The 22723-nt window shown below is 43.3% G+C and overlaps 1 long non-coding RNA gene across 4 annotated transcripts in view; it reads left to right on the top strand.

Moving 5' to 3' along the window:
• LOC130301212 (uncharacterized) overlaps positions 1 to 19054 on the top strand; it is a 52237-nt gene extending 33183 nt beyond the window's left edge. For 2 of the 4 annotated variants that reach the window (XR_008851904.1, XR_008851892.1), the window contains exons 3-4: positions 17945 to 18081; positions 18902 to 19054. This is a non-coding gene — a long non-coding RNA (uncharacterized LOC130301212). Of the gene's footprint in view, positions 1 to 13292; positions 13327 to 17941; positions 18082 to 18901 lie in introns of those variants that run through there. The other 2 variants (XR_008851898.1, XR_008851910.1) reach the window with 2 other exon arrangements.
• The last annotated feature ends 3669 nt before the right edge of the window (positions 19055 to 22723 follow it).

The raw sequence follows: 22723 nt of genomic DNA, 5'->3' as shown, positions 1-22723 counted from the left end.
GAAGCCCTAGTGTCTACTCCGGCTGTTGCCTAATACAGGCTGTGTCACACAGGCAATATATGGTTTACTGATGCCGCTGGGCCATGGTCTGGGTAGAACTAGTTACCATAAATCTTCAATTTAAATTTCAAAATTCATTTTTTAATCTTAGGGATTGTGAAGCCCTAGTGTCTACTCATGCTGCTGCCAGCTCCAGGATGTGTCATTCTGCCACTATATGGTCTCCTCATGCTTCAGCCTCATCCAAGCTGTGTCATTCAGCCACTACATGGTCTCCTCATGCTGCCAACACCTCCACGCTGTGTAATTCACCCAACATATGGTCTCCTCATACTGAAGCCACCTCCAAGCCCTGTCATTGTGCAACTCTGCGGCAGTGATTCTAAAGGCGATGCCTGTAATCTGCATGTTATTCTGAATAACAGTATTATTTCACTACCCCAGCACACTCCATTTGCGTGTAAAAACACAGCAAAGTGTTCTACACCCCTATTAAGGCTCTCTGTAGGCCAGAAATAGCCGTTTTTAATATAGATTTGCCACAAATAAATTTGGATTGAACCAAATTTTTTCAAAAAATTCGGCGAATCGGCCAAATCGAATTTTTTAAAAGTTTGCTCATCTCTAGTAGGGATGATGCAGCCATGAGTAATAGAGGTGGCTTTGAACTGTTAGAAATGCCTTTGATGCCTCTGACACACTACATGAACCTGTTCCCCTCTCCGCAACCCGGCTGATATCTATATCTGTAGTCCCAAGAAAGCACATGCAAACTACTAGAGACGTGGAAATGTTCAGAATTCTTTTTGATCTGCTGCACTTTGCACGGTACAGTAATTTGATCACCTTTCTTTAACTAACCATACCATTTATGTGTCGAGGGCAGTAAAGCAGTAAAGACTTCGGCATCATTATTCCTGTTTATTGAGTTACTTCCAAAGTACTGACCTTAGCTAAGGTGACAAGTGCTGCTTAAGATTCTGAGACACTGATGTAGGATATAAGGCTTTGTGCAACACTGAACTGGTCCTCAATAACCTGGCAGTACTTTTTGTCCTTTATACTGTAAACTAGCTGAGAGCCCGGCGCTGCCCAGTTTTTCCTACCTTATTGGAAAAGCAACAAAGGAGAAAGCTTGTGTCCTCATATCCCATTCTTAAATCCTGACCCCATATCCCCTCCTCATATTTTGACCTCATATCCTGTACTCATATTTTGTCCTCATATCTCAACCTCATATCCCATCCTCATATCCTGTCCCCATATCCTGTCCCCACATCCCGACCTCATATCCTGACCTCATATCCCATCCTAATATCCCGTCCTCATATCCAGTCCTCATCTACCGTCCCCATATCTATTCCTCATTTCTAATCCTCATATCTTGTCCTCAGGTGTGTTGTGGTAAAGATATTGTTAGCTGAAAATAAAAGGGGTGTGGCTTAAAGGGTGGGCATGTCTTTGCAAGATAGGGCATGGAATGCGGGGAGGGAGTGACTTGCCAGTGACTGATGCATTCACCAGGAGATGCAGAGCGAGGCTTGTAGAGTAAGGCACCAGTCCTATATACTTGCATGGGATTTAAAAAAAAAACCCTATCCTTCACATATGGGGGTAGGTTAGGGGTTAATTTAACTATTATATATTTCTATTTGACTTGTAAGTAACATGTGACCAAGTATTAGCGAAATATCTCAAGCTGTACAGAAGTTATGCTAAAACATACATTTCCCATAGATTTGCATTGGACTTTAAACATAATCCCCAACCCTCGCAAATGAGGGTAGGTTAGGTTTAAATTAGCTATCCTATATTTTTAGTGGACATATAAGTAACATGTGACCAAGTATTATCAAAATATCTCCAGCTGTTTGGAAGTTATGCAGTAACATATATTTCCCATAGACTTGTTTGTGACTTTAACCCCTTAGGGACACATGACGTACTGGAACGTCATGTGTCCACTCCCGATCTATAACGCGGGGCCACGGCGGGACCCATGGCTAATAGCGCGCTGCATTGATCGCTGTACCGCGCGCTATTAACCCTTTAGAAGTGGCGATCAAAGTTGAACGCCGCGTCTAAAGTGAAACTGAAAGCATGCCGGTTAGCTCAGTGGGCTGTTCGGGATAGCCGCGGCGAAATCGCGGCATCCCGAACAGCTTACAGGACAGCGGGAGGGCCCCTACCTGCCTCCTCGCTGTCCGATCGCCGAATGACTGCTCAGTGCCTGAGATCCAGGCATGAGCAGTCAAGCGGCAGAATCATCGATCACTGGTTTCTTATGAGAAACCAGTGATCAATGATAAAGATCAGTGTGTGCAGTGTTATAGCTCCCTATGGGAGCTATAACACTGCAAAAAAAAAGTGAAAAAAAAGTGAATAAATATCATTTAACCCCTTCCCTATTAAAAGTTTGAATCACCCCCCTTTTCCCATAAAAAAAAACACAGTGTAAATAAAAATAAAAATAAACATATATGGTATCGCCACGTGCGGAAATGTCCGAATTATAAAAATATATTGTTAATTAAACCGCACGGTCAATGGCGTGCGCGCAAAAAAATTCCAAATTCCAAAATAGTGCATTTTTGGTCACTTTTTATATCATGAAAAAATGAATAAAAAGTGATCAATAATTCCTATCAATGCAAAAATGGTACCGTTAAAAACTTCAGATCACGGCGCAAAAAATGAGCCCTCATACCGCCCCATACATGGAAAAGTAAAAAAGTTATAGGGGTCAGAAATGACAATTGTAAACGTATAAATTTTCCTGCATGAAGTTATGATTTTTTTTTCAGAAGTACGACAAAATCAAACCTATATAAGTAGGGTATCATTTTAACCATATGGACCTACAGAATAAATATCAGGTGTTATTTTTACCGAAAAATGTACTACGTAGAAACTGAAGCCCCCAAAAGTTACAAAACAGCGTTTTTTTTTCATTTTTGTCTCACAATGATTTTTTTTTCCGTTTCACCGTAGATTTTTGGGCACAATGACTGACGTCATTACAAAGTAGAATTGGTGGTGCAAAAAAATAAGCCATAATATGGATTTTTAGGTGCAAAATTGAAAGAGTTATGATTTTTTAAAGGCAAGGAGCAAAAAACGAAAATGCAAAAACGGAAAAAAAATGGTTCTTAAGGGGTTAAATAAAAACTCCGACCCTTGCAAATTGGGTGGGTAAGGGTTAAATTATCTATCCCATGTTAGTTGTTGATGTGGCGTCGGGGTGTTAGGTGCAGGGTAGATGTTATAACCCAAGGGGCAGATGTTATGAACCCCTTCTTGTCGTGACGCCAAGACATGTTTTAGCCTTAACACCAGAAGGTAATACTGCTGGTCCTTGGCTAGGCACGGGGGCAATGAAGACACTGACGCCAAGTTACGGACAAACGGTAGCTTTACTAAGGGATCGACAGATGACACAGTCTGTGCAATACAGCCAATATCCCAAGGTGGTGACCAGTGACACAGGGGGACCTCACAGGTTTGCTGGGACTCGCAGTAGTTAGACAAACTTTGGTGCAGGCCATGGTGACTAAATAGTAGACTTGACTTGATGACTGACAATTAGATGACTTTGACTTACTTGCAATTGACAGGTGGCTGCAGACTTTAGGCTTGAGGCCTCCAATGCTCTGGACACACACAATGAGACGATTTGACTGCACTGGACCTCAGGAACTAAGAGAGACATTGCAGCCCCTCCCCTGGTTATATACGGGCAGGGGCGTAGCTATAGAGATAGCAGAAGTAGCAGTCGCACCAGGGCCCTGGTGCCTAAGGGGGCCCCAAAGCATATCTCCCCATAAGAGAGCAGTAAAAGAATTGGCCTATGGGGCTCTCTTGCATATTTTGCATCGGGGCCCTGAAGCTACAAGCTACGCTTCTGGTCCTATCCCTCAGCAAATTACTGCCCTCCAGCAGCAGAACAAGGTTGCTTCTGAAAGAGCGAATTACTATTAGAACCAGCTCCACAAAAATAATGTTGGCATTGCGGGTTTGCCCAAAAAGGCCGAAGGCTCAGATGTTGTTGGTTTCTTGGAAGCATGGCATCACTTGGGAAGGATAAGTGCAGTTCTGAGCTCACTTACAGTCACTATCCCTGTTTACTTTAGTATCCGCCTTAAGCAAAAGATCCTCAACTGGATGATAGACCTGGGGTGTAATAAAGTTGAAAACAATAAACAATACTGTACAGAGGTCAGGGAAACAGGTCAGGACACAAAAAGGTTAACAAAAGCACAAACCAGGGAGCACAATACAGCAAACAGACAAACAGTGAATGTTGTGTGCACATAGAATGGCTTAAGATATATAGAATATACTATGGGGTATCATTTGCGTGTTTTGACAGATATTAGTCACATGATTTGTCTATGAGACCAGTTGTAAAACAGTGAGTGGATTTAGAGATTATGTGAATGTAATTAACCTGATATGTCACCTGTCATATTGGATCTTTGTATATTTAAGAAGGCTATGTCCTATTGTTTGTAATGCTTGAGAAAGGCTTTCACGCCAAAACATTGCATTTTCTTTTATTGGTGCAATACATTTTAAGCATTTTTTCACCAGACCTCTGTGTCTATTTTCTGCGGATCTAGTTTGCTGTTCCAGCCCTGGCAGGATGGCAAGACACTTGCACATCATGTGAGGTAGTCAACTGCTCACTCTCCAGTTTGGATTTTAGACAAACAGACAGGCTGCTTCAAACAAGGATGGGTAGCAGTACCAAGACGGAAAACAAGAGAATTGTCAGGTCACCATAGCCAAGGGTCAAAAATACAGAGTGAAGATCAAGCCAGGAGTTAAACAAGTGTCAGTGCAGATACAAACACAAGCAATGAACAACAGGCTGGCTGGGAATTTATATCCACCAAAGAGTGGTGTGGACACTTTTTACCATTATTTGCAACTTTGCCGTGCTGTTGAGGTGTAGGGCAGATCAAGGTCATTGGTTGTCTATTCCTGCTCTCCGCTAGAGACAGCAGTCATGTAATTATACTCCTCTGCAGTTAACTCATCTCTTTATGGTTAACTTTTTAGTAAATACCATTTGTGATATTCTCTTACAGTTTTTGAAATTTTTTTACTATGATTTTGGTGTTTTGTCCTCAGAAGATTGGGAAACTTTATCTTACACACCCTTCCTGTCACTTTCTGTGGCTGGACTGTTGTCTCAACGTTTCCTACTCCATAGAATGTATAACACCCAGGTCTTACTGCATAGATTTGGCTCTCACAGACTCCTCGTGTCCTAGTTGTTGGTGAGTTGATGCTATTATTCTCCATATGGTCTAAATTGCCCTCTTCTTCTTTCATTTTGGCTGGGGGTCTTAAATATTATATGGTGTCCAAGCAAAGGCTGTCGTCCTGTGGGCTAAATATTGCCTCAGGCATCCTTGCTGCTACTGTGCTGGACCCACTACTCCATCTTGTATTCTGTTGTATTGCACTGTGTTGTGTTAAATTGTTACTGTACCTTTAAGGGATTGCTGCACAGTGACCCTGGTGCCCTAATGGGAGCCCCCAACATTGGCCTTTATATAGTGTAGGGGGGTGGAGCTGTTCAGTAGTGAGGAGATGCAGTTCAGTATAGTCCAGTTCAGAGGAGTGTGGAGAAGAGTGTGAAGAAGTCAAAGGAGGCCTAAGGAGGAGAAATCCAAAATCTACAGCCACGTCAATCTCAGGACACCCCCTCGCTCAGGTGAAAGTCAAAGCCTAGCGGTGAGCATAAAATTGCAGGGGGGAAACATTCTCTTCAGTCAGCCAGTCAATCTAAAATCTTCAAGTCAGCATGGGCAGCTATTTAATCTGAAGTCTAAGCAACTACAAATCCCAGCATGAGGACAAGCTATCCTTGTTCACTCTGCATCGAAGTCAGTATTGCAACAGATTTAACAATCCCTGCCTCAGTAAAGATAGTTGCATTGGTGTCATCTTTGTGCCCGGTGCCTTGGTGACACAAACTGATCTATATCCCTGCACACCGTTAGTAGTCGCCACAATTACACGTAGGATGTATGACACACAGCTACCTCCAACAACTAAATGCTTTATCTTGGACCTCATTGGTTGTAGTACCAGTTGGACCCAAAGTGGAAATCCTAAGACTCTTCCATTTAGAGAGGAAACGTATTGCTCTCTATCACTTATCATTCCAGGGGGTTACAAAAAGTGTAAAGCATTGAAAAAATTCCCTTCTGTATTGGTCCCTTGGTAAAGGGAAAACCAACTGGGGGGCTCACAATAAAAATGGAGGAGATTTATCAAAACCTGTGCAAGGGAAAAGTTGTCCAGTTGCCCATAGCAACCAATCAGATTGCTTCTTTCATTATGCAGAGGCCTTGTTACATAGTTACATAGTTAGTAAGGTTAAAAAAAGACATACGTCCATCAAGTCCAACCAGGGAATTGAAGGGAAGGGTGTAAGGGGATAAGGGGAAGGGATGCACTTTTATAATTCTGCATAAGCATTAATGTTATTTTGTTCCAGGAATGTATCTACCCCTGTTTTAAAGCTGTTAATTGTTCCTGATGTGACCAGTTCCTGAGGTAGACCGTTCCATAAATTCACAGTCCTCACGGTAAAGAAGGCGTGTCGCCCCTTTAGACTAAACCTTTTCTTCTCCAGACGGAGGGAGTGTCCCTTCGTCCTTTGGGGGGGTTTAACCTGAAACAGTTTTTCTCCATATTTTTAGTATGGGCCATTTATATACTTATATAAGTTTATCATATCCCCCCTTAAACGTCTCTTCTCAAGACTAAACAATTGTAACTCCTTTAATCGCTCCTCATACCTAAGATGTTCCATGCCCCATATTAGTTTAGTCGCGCGTCTCTGCACCCTTTCCAGCTCCACAGTGTCCCTTTTATGTACAGGCGACCAAAACTGAACAGCATATTCCAGGTGAGGCCGTACCAATGCTTTATAACGGGGGAGTATTATGTCCCGGTCCCTCGAGTCCATGCCTCTTTTTATACATGACAATATCCTGACGGCTTTGGAAGCAGCAGCCTGACATTGCGTGCTATTCTGTAGTCTGTGATCTACAAGTACACCCAGATCCTTCTCTGCCAGTTTAATCCCCCCTAAGACATACGATGCATGCAGGTTATTAGTACCCAGATGCATAACTTTACATTTATCCACATTGAACCTCATTTGCCAAGTGGATGCCCAGACACTTAGTCTATCCAAGTCATCTTGTAACCTATACACATCCTCTATAGACTGTACCGTGCTACAAAGCTTGGTGTCATCTGCAAAGATAGAAACAGAGCTGTTAATACCATCCTCTATATCATTGATAAATAAATTAAACAACAGCGGGCCCAGTACTGAACCTTGGGGTACACCACTAATAACCGGGGACCAATCAGAGTACGAATCATTGACCACCACTCTCTGGGTACGATCCATGAGCCAGTGTTCAATCCAGTTACAAACTAAAGTTTCCAAGACCAAAGACCTTAACTTACCTGTCAGACGTCTGTGAGGGACAGTATCAAACGCTTTGGCAAAATCCAGAAACACTATATCTACAGCCATTCCTCTGTCAAGGCTTCTACTCACCTCTTCATAAAAGCAAATTAGATTGGTTTGACAACTTCTATCCTTAGTAAACCCATGCTGGCTATCACTTATAATACTATTATCCCCTATGTATTCCTGTATGTAAGTCCTTATAAGTCCTTCAAACAATTTACCCACAATGCACGTTAAACTTACCGGTCTATAATTGCCTGGCGAAGACCTAGAGCCCTTCTTGAAGATTGGTAACACATTCGCCTTGCGCCAGTCCCTTGGCACAATACCAGACACCAGAGAATCTCTAAATATCATGAACAGGGGTACAGATATTACTGAACTTACCTCTCTAAGAACTCTTGGGTGTAGTCCATCCGGCCCTGGAGAGTTGCTTACATTTACTTCACTTAACTTACCTTGTACCATCTCTACATTAAGCCAGTTCAGTACATTACATGATGTGTTACCAGCACTGACCTGGCCAATGTCAGCTCCTTTTTCCATAGTGTATACAGAACTAAAGAACCCATTCAGTAGCTCCGTCTTCTCTTGATCGCCCGTGACAACCTCCCCATTATCATTATTAAGGGGTCCTACATGCTCTGTCCTTGCTTTTTTTGTATTTATATATCTAAAAAAATATTTAGGATTAGTTTTGCTTTCTTTGGCCACCTGTCTCTCATTTTGAATTTTTGCTGTTTTTATTACATTTTTACAGATTTTATTAAGCTCTTTGTACTGTTTAAATGTTATAGCTGACCCATCAGATTTGAATTTTTTGAAGGCTATTTTTTTGTTGTTTATTGCTCTTTTAACATCATTTGTTAGCCATGTAGGATTTAGTTTTAATCGTTTATATTTGTTCCCCTTTGGTATATATTTAGCTGTATAGTTATTTAGAGTTGATTTAAAGATGTCCCATTTACCTTTTGTATCAGTATTTGAGAACACCTCCCCCCAGTCTATGTCCTGTAGTGCAGCCCTCAGCCCAGGGAAATTTGCCTTTTTAAAGTTAAATGTTTTTGCCTTCCCCGTCTGTCTTTGTTTTCTACATTTTAAGTCAAAAGTAACTATATTGTGGTCGCTATTATCAAGGTTTTCCCACACAGTTACATTACCAACCAGCTCTGCGTTGTTGGAAATGATCAGATCCAACAAGGCATCACTTCTTGTTGGGTCCTCCACTAACTGGCCCATAAAATTATCCTGCAATAAATGTAAGAATTTTCTCCCCTTTGTAGTTTTAGCCAGCCCCCGGCCCCCGGCCCCAATCTATATCTGGATAGTTAAAATCTCCCATTATTACCACTGTACCTGCCCGGGCGGCCCTCTCTATTTGTTTATACAGCCGACCTTCTATCTCTTCAGTGATATTAGGGGGTCTGTAGATTACACCAAATATTATTTTTTCAGTATTTCCCTCCTTTTGTAATTCTACCCACAGTGATTCCACATCCTCAGAATCATCACACACTATGGCATCGTTCACACTGACTTTCATACCACTTCTTACATACAGACAGACTCCACCACCTTTTCTGTTCATTCTATCCTTGCGAAACAATGTAAACCCCTGCAGATTGACAGCCCAGTCATGCGAGGAGTCCAGCCATGTCTCAGTGACCCCAACTATATCAATATGTTCCTCCAGTATCAGGGCCTCAAGCTCCTCCATTTTATTTGCTAGGCTTCTGGCATTTGTGAACATACACTTTATATTTCCATTAAGTTTTACACATATAGTCTCACTAATGGGATTTTCTGAGTTATTGGGGTTAATGTTATTATTTGAGTTATAAGGGCTAATTGTAATATTTAAGTTATTGGGGCGAATGGTATTTTTTGAGTTATTGGGTCTAACGTTATTATTTAAGTTATTGGGGCTAATGGGATTTTTTGAGTTATTGAGTCTAACGTTATTATTTAAGTTATTGGCGCTAATGGGATTTTTTGCGTTATTGGGTCTAACGTTATTATTTAAGTTATTGGGGCTAATGGTATTTTTTTTAGTTAATGGGACTTATTGTAGTTATTGAGTTATTGGGGCTAATGGAATTTTTTGAATTATTGGGATTACAATTTTTCGGGCTACATTTATTTTTACGGCTGGTTTGTAACCCATGGATCTCCTTATCCACTGCTCTTAACCTCCCCCCACAGGACTCCTCTCCACCCACCATTATGTCCTGACCCCTCTCTAACCTATCCATCCCACTGTCTGCTTTCTTTGCTTTATTATCCTCCCCCCCACTCATCTAGTTTAAATACTCTGCCACCCCTTTCAGGATTCTCTCCCCCAGCACAGCGGACCCCCTTCCATTCAGGTGCAAATTATCCATAGAATAGAGTTTGCACCCCAATGAAAAGTCAGCCCAGTGCTCTAAAAACCCAAACCCTTCCCCTTTACACCACGACTGAAGCAATGCATTTAACTCCCTAAGCTCCCGCTGTCTTTCCTGCGATGCGCATGGCACAGGAAGTATTCCAGAGAACACAACCTTAGAGGTCCTTCCCTTCAGCTTGGCACCTAGTTCCTTGTAATTATTCTTCAAGGACCTCCACCTACCATGTATTCTGTCGTTGGTTCCCACATGGACCACGACAGCTGGGTCATCCCCAGCCCCCCCTAGTAATTTGTCCACCCTTTCCACCACATGCCGAACCCTGTCACCAGGGAGACAGCAAACCATTCGGTTGAGGTGGTCTTGGCGACAAATTATTCTATCTGTCTTCCTGATTATAGAATCCCCTACCACAACTAACTTCTATTAGAATTACTTCTATTAAAAAAATCTTAACCCTTCCAGTACTTATTAGCTGCTGAATACTACAAAGGAAATTGTTTTCTTTTTGTAACACAGTGCTCTCTGCTGACAACATGACCACAGTGCTCTCTGCTGACAGCTCTGTCCATTTTAGGAACTGTCCAGAGCAGCTTATGTTTTCTATGGGGATTTTCTCCTACTCTGGACAGTTCTTAAAATGGACAGAGATGACAACAGAGAGCACTGTGGTCATGATGTCAGCACAGAGCTCTGTGTTCCAAAAAGAAAATAATTTCCTCTGTAGTATTCAGCAGCTAATAAATACTGGAAGAATTAAGATTTTTTAATACAAGTAATTTACAAATCTGTTTAACTTTCTGGCATCAGTTGATTAAAAAAAAAAAAGTTTTCCACCGGAGTACCCCTTTAACCCCTTAAGGACTTAGCCCTTTTTCACCTTAAGGACTCGGCCGTTTTTTGCAATTCTGACCACTGTCACTTTAAACATTAATAACTCTGGAATGTGACATATAACGTGACATATTCTACTTTAACATAGTGGTAAATTTTGGTGGGAAATTGCATCCATTCTTGGTGAAAAATCCCCAAATTTGATGAAAAAAATGAAAATTTAGCATTTTTCTAACTTTGAAGCTCTCTGCTTGTAAGGAAAATGGATATTCAAAATAAAAAATTTTTGGGTTCACATATACAATATGTCTACTTTATGTTTGCATCATAAAATTTATGAGTTTTTACTTTTGGAAGACACCAGAGGGCTTCAAAGTTCAGCAGCAATTTTCCAATTTTTCACAAAATTTTCAAACTCAGTATTTTTCAGGGACCAGTTCAGGTTTGAAGTGGATGTGAAGGGTCTTCATATTAGAAATACCCCATAAATGACCCTATTATAAAAATTACACCCCTCAAAGTATTCAAAATGACATTCAGTAAGTGTTTTAACCATTTAGGTGTTTCACAGGAATAGCAGCAAAGTGAAGGAGAAAATTCAAAATCTTCATTTTTTACACTCGCATGTTTTTGTAGACCCAATTTTTGCAAGGGGTAAAAAGAGAAATTTTTTACTTGTATTTGAAACCCAATTTCTCTCGAGTAAGGGCATACCTCATATGTCTATGTAAAGTGTTCGGCGGGCGCAGTAGAGGGCTCACAAGGGAAGGAGCGACAAATGGTTTTTGGGGGGCATGTCGCATTTAGGAAGCCCCTATGGTGCCAGAACAGCAAAAAAAAAACATTGCATACCATTTTGGAAACTAGTCCCCTCGGGGAACGTAACAAGGGGTAATGTGAACCTTAATACCCCACAGGTGTTTCACGACTTTTGCATATGTAAAAAAAAAAATTCCTAAAATGCTTGGTTTCCCAAAAATTTTACATTTTTAAAAAGGGTAATAGCAGAAAATACCCCCCAACATTTGAAGCCCAATTTCTCCCGATTCAGAAAACACCCCATATGGGGGTGAAAAGTGCTCTGCTGGCGCACTACAGGTCTCAGAAGAGAAGGAGTCACATTTGGCGTTTTGGAAGCAAATTTTGCTCTGGGGGCATGCCGCAATTAGGAAGCCCCTATGGTGCCAGAACAGCAAAACAAAAACACATGGCATACCATTTTGGAAACTAGACCCCTCGGGGAACGTAACAAGGGGTAATGTGAACCTTAATACCCCACAGGTGTTTCACGACTTTTGCATATGTAAAAAAAAAAAAAATGTTTTACCTAAAATGCTTGGTTTCCCAAAAATTTAAAATTTTTCAAAAGGGTAATAGCAGAAAATACCCCCCCAAATTTGTAACACAATTTCTCCCGAGTACGGCGATACCCCATATGTGACCCTTAACTGTTGCCTTGAAATACGACAGGGCTCCAAAGCAAAAGAGCGCCATGTGCATTTGAGGCCTAAATTAGGGACTTGCATAGGGGTGGACATAGGGGTATTCTACGCCAGTGATTCCCAAAGAGGGTGCCTCCAGCTGTTGTAAAACTCCCAGCATGCGTGGACAGTCAGTGGCTATCCGGCAATACTGGGAGTAGTTGTTTTGCAACAGCTGGAGGCTCCGTTTTGGAAACAGTGGCGTACCAGACGTTTTTCATTTTTATAGGGGAGGGGGGCTGTGTAGGGGTATGTGTATATATAGTGTTTTTTACTTTTTATTTTATTGTGTGTTAGTGTAGTGTAGTGTGGTGTTTTTAGGGTACAGTCGCACGAGTGGGGGTTCACAGTAGTTTCTCGCTGGCAATTTGAGCTGCAGCAGAAAGTTTGCGGCAGCTCAAATTTGCAGCCAGATTCTTACTGTAATCCTCCGCCCATGTGAGTGTACCCTGTACGTTCACATTGGGGGGGAGAAACATCCAGCGGTTGCAAAACTACAACTCCCAGCATGTACGGTCTATCAGTGCATGCTGGGAGTTGTAGTTTTGCAACAGCTGGAGGCACATTGGCTGTGAAACACTGAGTTTGGTAACAAACTCAGTGTTTTGCAACCAGTGTGCCTGCTGGGAGTTGTAGTTATGCAACAGCTGGAGGCATACTACTTTGGCTGGGAATGCTGGGGATTGTAGTTATGCAACAGCTGGAGACACACTGGTTTGCTACTTAACTCAGTGTTTCACAACCAGTGTGCCTTCAGCTGTTGCAAAACTACAACTCTCAGCAGTCACTGACAGCCAACGGGCATGCTGGGAGTTGTAGTAGTTATGCAACCAGCAGATGCACCACTACAACTCCCAGTATGCACTTTAGCTGATTGTGCAAGCTGGGAGTTGTAGTTATACAACAGCTGAAGGTACACTTTTCCATAGAAAAAATGTGCCTCCAGCTGTTGCAAAACTATAAGTCCCAGCATGCCCATAAGGGAATGCTGGGAGTTGTGGTGGTCTGCCTCCTGCTGTTGCATAACTACAGCTCCCAGCATGCCCTTTTTGCATACTGGGAGCTGTTGCTAAGCAACAGCAGGAGGCTGTCACTCAGCTCCAACTGCTGCTCCGGCACACAGGTCAGTCCCTCGTCACCGCTCCTGGGGCCCCGATCCCAACATTGACACCGGGGACCCCAGTTGCCGGGGTCAACTTCCCGCACCGCTCACGTCCTCCGGAAGAGGGGCGGAGCGGGTTGCGGGAGTGACACCCACAGCAGGTGCCCTGATTGGTCGGCCGGTAAACCAGCCGAGGAATCAGGGCGATCGTGAGTTGGCACCAGTGCCACCTCACCCCTGCTGGCTATGGCTGTTCGGGGCCGTCAGAGACGGCCCCGATCAGCCAGTAATTCCGGGTCACCGGTTCACTGGAGACCCAATTGACCCGGAATCCGCCGCAGACTGCTGGGCTGAATTGTACAGCGATCTGCGGCCATCGCCGACATGGGGGTCATCATGACCCCCCTGGCCGATATGCCGCGATGCCTGCTGAACGATTTCAGCAGGAATCGGGCACCGGCTCCGCTCCAGCTGGCTGCGGGGGCCGGGAAAGCTCATGACGTTCTCATACGTCATGAGTCCTTAAGGACTCTGAAATGAAGACATATGAGAATGTCATGAGTCCTTAAGGGGTTAATCTTTGTTGTGGGGGATGAGAGCTGCTGGCATGGATGAGTACAAGTGCACATATAAGCGTGTATGGTCTTCTCATGGTCTGCGAAGTGTCTGCCGGCAGTGGCGTTGCTGGGGGCGGGGGTGTGGGGGCTAACGGGACTGGAGTCAGGCCAATAGCCCCGGGTCTCAGGCTGCCTCTTTGTTTTTTTAATTATTGCTACATCTGCTTTAAAACAGCTGTGGCTTTAAGGTTACGTGGTGACGTGCTGCATGTAGGCACGCAAGACGCAATTGTTGGTTGTCAGCTCCTCTGCTGTCCCGCTCTCCATGCCTGGCAGCAGTCTTAGAAGATTTCAGACTTTCAGGTTTGGCGCGGAGAGCGGGAGAATAGCATCTCACCGCCACAGACTGACTGTGCAGCCCGGGCAGAAGTAACGTGCTCCCTACCCCCTGCGCTGCTCATCTCCCGGCACTCACATTTGCCCACCGCACATCTCCCTCCGCACATATCCCGCTGCTCACATTTCCCCCGCAAACTCTCTGCTGCTCACATATCCCCGCTGCACATCTCCCCACCACCTCCTCCACCCACTACCATTAGCAAAACTACAACTCAGCATACCCTGACTGTGAAGACATGCTGGGGGTTGTAGTTTTGTCACAGCTGGGGAGTTATAGATTGGGGATTGCTGTATCCTAACAAAGCAGTAGGGTTAAGCACAAATATTCGAATAGCAAATTTTTTCGCAAATATCGGCACTTCGCAATTTTGCGAATATTTAGAATATCGCAAATTATATTCGTTATGACGAATATTCGTTTGTTTTTTTCCACATGTGTAAATAAAAAGTGATCATCCCTTCCTGCTTCCAGCTTGTGGTCCAAAGAAGGCGAATATGCGAATGCGAATTGTATGCGAAAAATAAGCGAATATCCGCACTTCCAGAGGACATTGATCCCTCCCTTCTTTAAGCTTGTTGGCCAATGAGAAGGATGCATATACAGTTGTCAGAAATTAGCAACATCCCTAGCAAGCAATAGGAAAGTAGTCAGTTGACAGATATAATCGCGCATGTGCATGTTGCACATTTTATTACAAACTAGCTGAGAACCCTGCGCTGCCCGGTTTTTCCTACCTTATCCTTGTGGGGGAAAAGCAACAAAGGAGGAAGTTTTTGTCCTCATATCCAGTCCCAAAATCCTGACTCCATATCCCCTCCTCATATCCCATCCCTAAATCCCCTCCTCATATTCCGACCTCATATCCTGTCCTTATATTTTGTTCTTATATCCTGTCCTCATATCCCATCCCCATATCCGGCCCCCGTATCCCGTCCCCATATCCCATCCCCATATCCCTACCCCATATCTCGTCCCCATATCCGTCCTCATATCCCATCCTTATATCCCGTTCCCATAGCTAATCCTCATTTCTAATCCTCATCCCCCGTCCTCAGGTGGGGCTGCGTTGTGGTAAAGATATTGTAAGCTGAAAATAAAAGGGGTGTGGCTTAAAGGTGGTCGTGCCTTTGTGAGATGGGGTGTGGCTTACCAGCTGGACTGACACATTCACCAGGAGATGCAGAGCGGAGCTTGTGGAGTAAGGCACCAGAAGTCCTATATACTTGCAGGGGACTTGAAACAAAAACCCCATACTTCACATATGGGGACAGATTAGGGGTTAATTTAACTATTATATATTTAAATTTGACATTTGGAAATTATGCAATAACATAAATTTCCCATAGACTTGTATGGGACTTTAAATAAAAGCCCCAACCCTGGCAAATGGGGGTTAGTAAGGGTTAAATCCCCTATCCTATGTTTGTTGCTGACATATAAGTAACATGTGTGCCAAGTTTCATGTTAATATCTTTAGCCGTTTGGACGTGATGCTGGAACATACACACACACATACACATACACACATTGGGGAAGATTTATCAAAGCTGTCTATGTCCCGCATCAATATAGACCAAACTACAGAGTGTTAGGCCGGTCTTTTGTGCACCTAATTTGTGAAAATGCGCACAGCTCTTGATGAATATCCCCCATAGAGTTTTATATAGAAAACAATGGCGCAGCACTCCAAAATTGCAAAAAAGTGTAAAAATGTATTCCTTCATGTCAAGATTCAAACCGATGTTTCAGCTCCCCACTGGGGAGCTGAAACGTCGCTTTGAATCTTGACATGAAGGAATACATTTTTACACTTTTTTGCAATTTTGGAGTGCTGCGCCATTGTTTTCTATTACATGGACTTTGATCGAGTCGGGGCGCTGGCACCGGGCATCTAATGGTGAAGTAGTGCTGCATTGTTTTTGAATATATATATAGATTTCGCATGGAAAAAAAAGTGAACGAATATGCGGAATATAGGACGAATATTTGTCCAAATATTCACAAAATTGAAAAATTAAATAAAAAGTGGATCAAAAAGCCAGAACCACACAGGTGCCATTAAAAACTACAACTCATGACGCAAATAATGAACCCTAACACAGCTTTGTAGATTGACATGTTTTTTGTTGTTTTTTCAATTTTTTTAATCCATAAACCAAAACAAAAAAAATCAACCAAGTTTGGTATCATTGGAATCGTACTGACCCATAAAATGAAGTAAACATATCACTTTTACCGTATTGTGAACTCTGAAAAAAATGCGCAATTCCATATTTTGCCATACATATATTGTTTTATATTTTGGCTTTGTAATACATCATATAATAAAGTACATCTTGTGCCGCAAAAAATAAGCCCTCACACAGTGCAATAGGGCAAAAAGTAAAGTTATGGCTGACGGAACGTCGCTACACAAAAAAAGAGAGAGAGAAAAAAAGGATGTTATTGTGAAAAGAAAAAACATAGAAAGCTGTAGAAATTAGGTATTGCATAATCATAGTAATTGCCAAAATCATAACGCCCCACATAATGAAGATAACATTTTTACCACACAGTGAATACCAAAATAAAATAAAATAAAAAATTTCACTATATTTTGGAGTATTTTTTGGAGCACAAAAAGCTGCCTATAGCAACAAATATGTACCACTAAGATAAATACGAAATGCCCCAAAAAAACTCAGAATCGCTTCACTCATAAAAGAAAAACCCATTACAAACATTACCACTTAAAGAGACACAAGTCAGATTTATAAAATAGGGCTCGGTCATTAAATGAGTACTGTCAGATATAAAAACTTTTCATATGTTCTAAAACATTGCAAAACAATGGGGCGAGATTTATCAAAACCTGGCCAGAGGAAAAGTTGACCAGTTGCCCATAGCAACCAATCAGATCGCCTCTTTCATTTTTAACAAGGTCTCTGAAAAATGAAAGAAGCGATCTGATTGGTTGTTCTTGGCAACTGGGCAACTTTTTCTGTGGACAGGTTTGATAAATCTCCCCCAATATGTTTTCCAATTGCTTTAATCAGAAAATTTTCAGCATTTCATGCTTAAAGGGGTACTCCGCCCCTGGCATCTTATCCCCTATCCAAAGGATAGGGGATAAGATGTTAGATCGCCGCGGTCCCGCTGCTGGGGACCCCGGGGATCGCCGCTGCAGCACCCCGCTGTCATTACTGCACAGAGCGAGTTCGCTCTGTGCGTAATGACGGGCGATACAGGGGCCGTAGCAGCGTGACGTCATGGCTCCGCCCCTCATGACATCACGGCCTGTCCCCTTAATGCAAGTCTATGGCAGGGGGCGTAACGACCACCACGCCCCCTCCCATAGACTTGTATTGACGGGGGCGGGTCGTGACATCACGAGGGGCGGAGCCGTGACATAATGATGCTCCGGCCCCTGTATAGGCCATCATTACGTGCAGAGCGATCTCGCTCTGTGCAGTAATGACAGCGGGGTGCTGCAGCAGGGATCCCCGGGGTCCCCAGCAGTGGGACCCCAGCAATCTGACATCTTTGGATAGGGGATAAGATGTCTAGGGGCTGAGTACCCCATTAAAGAGTCAGTCAAAAGACTGGCCACTAGGGGTCCTCCTGCCTTCTGGTACACATACCAGTCTGGCCGTGTCCAGCGGTCATCACCTACATCATGGAACCTTTTCTTGATTGACAGCAGGTCCGGTGCTGCTGTGCTCACTGCCTGTGTGAGCGCATGGCCTCCGGGAGAGCGCGCACGCACGTACATCAGGCGCATCAGCAGGATCCTGTGTATCGTGGGCATTGGCAGCAACCCAAGTTACTGCACAACAATTGGTATGTGTATATTTCTTTATACATGTTTTGGGTTAGAAGGGGGGGGAGTCCTCCATCAGGTGCCCACAGAGGGGGTCGCCGATGTGTGCAGGTTTTGGTGCGCCATCTGTGGCGGTCCCCCAGTTTATGTGCTGCACCTCCTGCTCTCCTTCTTGGCCCGTAATTTCTCCGGCAGAGCAGGAGGGAGAGCCAACCCAGAGCGTGCCCCGCAAGAGCTGCCGACCCCCAGACAACGCCACTGCTGAGAGCCCGGAGTAGCGTGGCAGGAAAAGCAGGGCGGGCATGGCGGGCGGAGGTATAGGGTACAGTAAACTCTCTGAAACTACAACTCCTATCATGCCCTGACAGCCTGTGACAGGTTAGGGAGAGAACATATGTGTATATATATTTAGTACTGTTACACATATTTGTATATGTTCTTTCCGTAACCTGTCACTCTCTGAAACTACAACTCCCATCATGCCCTGACAGATATACAGGCTGTCAGGGCATCATAGGAGTTGTAGTTTTAGAGCGGCTGCAGAGTGACTGGTTGGGGAGGGAACATATAAAACTAGAACTCCCAGCACGCACTGACAATGAGGACATGCTGGGATTTGTAGTTTTGCTAATGCAAAGGGAGGTGAGCTGACAGCAGGCTGAGGCCTGCACAGTGAGGCCACGTCCCCTCAATTTGAGAGAAATTCAAGCAAGTGAGCAACAATAAAAGTGTAATAAAAAAAATAATGGTGCTAGTCACATAAAAATGATATATACAATTTGAGTATTAGGTACTGGGTAACATATTCATTTTTTATTTACATTTTTTTGGATCTGACAGGTACACTTGAAGGTAAAAATGAACCAGATGAAGCGCCACTGATGTGAAACAGTCTGTCGTTCCTTTGCTGTGCGGCTTTGGCTGCTTTCTCTCCCTCCCTGCACCATGTATATCGTTCTTATGTGGCTACTGAAGCTTGAATAAAGTACAGTTATTTCTGCAAAACTATGACTCGCGAGTGCTATATAGATCAGTTTTCTTGTGTTTTGGACTTGTATTCGATTCTATATTTCATATGAACTCAACGCCGCAGTTTATGATTCACCTGGGTTCCATTAACCTGTCCAGAGCTTGTAATACAGTGGTCCCTCAACATACGATGGTAATTCGTTCCAAACGACCCATCGTTTGTCGAATCCATCGTATGTTGAGGGATCCGTGCAATGTAAAGTATAGGAAGCTGTACTTACCTGTCCCCGCCGCTCCGCACCAGGTCCTCACCGCTCCCGCTGCTGTTCCAGGGGCTCCCGATGCTGTCCCGCTGCTCCGGTGTCTTCTTCGCGATCCTCCGGTGTCTTGCGCATCTTCTGCAAGGTCCGGGCCTTGCTTTCTGGTGACGTTATTATGCTGCTGCGCCGGCGCGGCGTGCGTAGGGATGTAATAACGACGCCGGAAAGCAAGGCCCGGACCCTGGAGAAGATGCGCAAGAAACCGGAGGATCGCAAAGCGGACCCGGAGCAGCGGGAATAGGTAAGCGAACCTGCCAGGGATGCTTAAACTGCTATCCGACAGCAGCTTAAGCATTTTGCGCTGTCGGATAGCAGTTAATGCGATGGCCCCGACATATAAAAGCATCGTATGTCGATGCTGACATCGACATGCGATGGCCTCTGAGAGGCCATCGTATGTCGATTTTATCATATGTCGGGGCCATCGTAGGTCGGGGGGTTACTGTAGTCTCCTATAGTGCCTATCCAGTCTCCTCACTGCCTACAACATCACATAATACCACTTGTGTGACGTGCGGCAATTAAAAGAAATCCTTGCTAGATGTGTGTGTGTGTGTATATGTATATATATATATATATATATATATATATATATATTGTCTGTGGTGGTAATAATGGTGGTTGTCAGCCTGTCAGGGGCGTGTCTGAGGGTGGGCTAGAGATGTGTCTTAGGGGGTTAGGGGCATGGCTGGGCTTTGGGCTCTAGCCCTGGGTCTTTTGAAGACCTATCAATACCCCTGTCTGCACGGATATTTTCCGTGCAGACATTCCGATGTGTGAACATAGCCTAAGAGATCTGTGGACCTTCACATGTTTCCGGCATGCCTGGACAGAGTTGTAGTTTTGTAACATCTGGAGGTCTACAGTTTGGAGACCATTGGTCTAGACTGCTTACTGCTGTTTTTCAATGCCCTCCAGGCTGCAGCTGCATTATAAGTTGTGTATAGTGTGTAGACAGATAGAAATGCCGGCTTCCCTCCTATGTGTGTATATGGAAGACCACATAGATATTAGGCTCCACCCACCAGCTGTAGGAGAACTGCAAATTATAGATGAAGCCTACAGAGAATAAATCTGCTAGAAATTACATATACAAGTTATTTAATGACCAGAAGTAGTGCAGCTTCTCATGTAGACATGGCAGCTTACCCTGAAAAGTCACCTGCAACCGCATGAAAACTAATTTAAAATACAGTATGTTGGTCCATATCACCATCAATGTATGATCAGCTTCATTAGGGAGGCCCTGTCCTTCATTAATATTAGGAAGGATCTTCTTAAGATGTGTGGGCGTTTGACACGGGAAAGTCAAAGTCTGAGGTTATACAGAGTCATAGTTTTTCTGAAATGATATGGTTGTATCTGCGTTGGAGGTGACCTTTGTGCCATCAGCTGTTTTTATTGCACAAGTATATGCATGACTGTCCTTGTGGTGTCTTTCACTAAATAAATATTTAAGAGTTTTTGGAGACTTTTTTGGAAACTTTCTAAGTTTGAGGACGAAATAAAGTAATAATACCCACAGTCACTTCAAACATTTATCTTCCTTGTGATAGCCAATGTGATTCCTAAGTGTAAATTACTTAATTTACTAAAAATGACTCCCTACCCAGGAGAAAACCTCTGGTCACTAGGTGGCTCACTTCCCTGCAGTCTGCAGTCTAACTGTTGTTAGTGAAATTCTGTCTATAGAAACAGACAGAGCAAGACAAAACACAGAAATGTTAGGCATGGCTTAGCAACTGCTTTGTGTTGGAGGGAGATAGAAGAATCTGAAAATTTCTGGGCTGTGTATCTACAAGGAGCATAAAACTGGTGCAGGCAGCATGATGCCGAGACACAATGAATTACTCAGATACACCTGGATTAATTCCGAAAGAGAAGACGTCATTCAGGTCAATGATATCTATGTGTATTCTCCTGACTGTCCCATCAGCTGTAGTCACTTGTAAGTTCTGTGGGGATGATGGAAAAAAGTGTACCCCAATCTGTGGATTTACAGCTGTTGCAATTATGTCTGAAAAGCCTCAGGCATAATGTGAGTTGTAGTTTTGAAACAACTGCAGAGCTACTAGCAATAAGGTGATCAGTCAGGGCCCCAGTAGTTGGACCCCCACCAAAAAAATGGGCTGCTTATTCAAAAATTCTTGGGCTTATTTTTGGTCCCAGTCTGGCCCTGTTGAGCACCACTGTCTGAATGCCCATCCATAGAGGTGATATATTTCCAGGCAATGTGCCAACTGTGCCATCTCTTGTATGAGGACTCATCTGATATTGATAACATTTCTTGAGCATTGGTCATCATTAAGCTTTACCATAGCTAACTTGGAATAATGTATTGCCCTGCAACATTTTGACAAGTCATAGCATTTTTAATAAGAACTTTTTTGTTTTTGTTGTTGTTTATATTTCTACAATTCAGGTTTAGTTTTAACCTGTTAAGGATGCATGGAGTACAGATATGCCCTTGCACCGGAGCCCTTAATGATGCAGGGCGTACATGTACGCCCTGGTCCCCTTACCAGCATTTAAAACATGCTCATGGGCTGCATTAAACACGGTTTTTTTTGCTGTTGTTGCTTATTTTTCTACAATCCAGGTTGAATTTTAACCTGTTAAGGACTCAGGGAGTACAGATATGCCCTTACACCCGAGTACTTAAGGATGCAGGGCATCCATGTATACTGTGGTCCCGTTACTGGTGTTTAAAACACACTCATGGGCTGAGCGTGCGTTAAACCCGGTGGGTCGCAACTGCTATCAACAGCTAGGACCCAGGGTTAGACGTTGCGATCAACTTTGATTGCGGCTTCTAAAGGGTTAATGCCGGGCATTGTCCCTATCGATTATGCCCGGCATTAACCCTTTAGACGCCGCAATCAAAATTGATTGCGGCATTTAAAATGAAAGTGAAACCATCACGATGTCCCGATCAGCTGAGAGGACAACGGGAGGGACCTTACCTGCCTTCTCGACGTCCAATAACACTGATCAATGCTATACTATGGCATAGCATTAAATAGTATATGCAATCAAAAGACTGCATGGTATAGCCCCCATGGGGGATTAAAAAAAATTATAAAAATTTTAATCACCCCCCCCCCATTTCCTATTTTTTAAATAAAATAATGTAATAAAAATATAAATAATCATATGTGGTACCGCCGCTTGTGTAAATGTCCTAACTATTAAAATGTAAGGTTGGCTAAACGTAAAAAAAATACCAGAGTCCAAAATTGTGCATTTTTGATCACTTCATATTCCATAAAAAATTTATAAAAAGAGATCAAAAAGGACCATCAAAACAAAAATGGTACCAATAAAATCTAAAGACCACGTTGCAAAAAATGGGCCCTCATATAGCCCTGTATGC

The sequence above is a fragment of the Hyla sarda genome, chromosome 1 (assembly GCF_029499605.1).
Source record: "Hyla sarda isolate aHylSar1 chromosome 1, aHylSar1.hap1, whole genome shotgun sequence".
NCBI classification, from domain to species: domain Eukaryota; kingdom Metazoa; phylum Chordata; class Amphibia; order Anura; family Hylidae; genus Hyla; species Hyla sarda.
The sequence above is the reverse complement of the archived record's forward strand: the minus strand, read 5'-3'. Positions and strand labels throughout refer to the sequence as shown.